The 1,043-nt window shown below is 37.1% G+C and overlaps 1 protein-coding gene across 1 annotated transcript in view; it reads right to left on the bottom strand.

Annotated features, from left to right (window-relative positions):
* LOC109469630 overlaps positions 1-1,043 on the bottom strand; it is a 39,230-nt gene that overhangs the window by 29,900 nt on the left and 8,287 nt on the right. The gene's annotated exons all lie outside the window — the stretch shown is intronic.

Below are 1,043 nucleotides of genomic sequence, written 5' to 3' on the forward strand. Positions count from 1 at the left end.
ACTTTGGGATAAGCCTACTACAATAAGTTGTAAGACTGCCTCATTTGATACATGTATAAACTAGAAAGGCCAATATTTGCTTTGGAGCAAATACAGCGATGGGTTCACCACATTTTACGACATGGCAGGGAAAGAATGAGAAACACAAGGGAAAACAATGATTTACATTGATATAACTATAATATGAAGTAACATACAACTAAAACAACAGTTGGATAGCTATTCCTTACATTATTGGTTAGGATTTTTAATTGCATAATGCAAACTGTTGATTTTCAAAATAAAAAAAAACGTTACATGCCCCGCATTCCAATGCTGGAGTCAGGAAAGCTTGAAATACCTACCAAAACACTTGAATACAGACATACTGTCAGTATGGAAATGCTCTGTGCAGGTGTTAATCAAGTTAAATCCCAACAGCCAATCAGCAAGAAATGCTCTGTGCAGGTGGAAATGCTCTGTGCAGGTTTTAATCAAGTTAAATCCCAACAGCCAATCAGCAAGAAGAATAGAGGAAAGCTGCATGCCTATTGGTTGATGCCCTGCATTCCATTGTGATGACTCATGCCCAACTGTGGTACACTAACACAGTAATACATTTGCTATAACACAGCCAAAAAACTCAAATAAAACCATTATAAAAGCCTGTATCACAAAAATTTAAAAAACACCTGGGGGTATTTGCCCACTGTACCTCCATACCAAATTTCAGGACCTTAGGCCCTAAAATGAAGAAGCTGAATCCATTTTAAAAAATGGCAGGAGAAGAAGGAGAAGGAGAAGGAGAAGAAACACCAGAAAAAGCAATATGGTTTCACCACACCCACTTCGTGGTGTGGTGAACCCATAAAAAAACTAGAAAGGCCAATATTTGCTTTGGAGCAAATACAGCGATGGGTTCACCACATTTTAGCACATGGCAGGGAAAGAATGAGAAACACAAGGGAAAACAATGATTTACATTGATATAACTATAATATGAAGTAAAATACAACTAAAACAAACAGTTGGATAAGCTATTCCCTACTTTATTGGTTAGGATT

The sequence above is a fragment of the Branchiostoma belcheri genome, unplaced genomic scaffold (genome assembly GCF_001625305.1).
Source record: "Branchiostoma belcheri isolate BF01 breed outbred unplaced genomic scaffold, Haploidv18h27 scaffold21, whole genome shotgun sequence".
Classification (NCBI taxonomy): domain Eukaryota; kingdom Metazoa; phylum Chordata; class Leptocardii; order Amphioxiformes; family Branchiostomatidae; genus Branchiostoma; species Branchiostoma belcheri.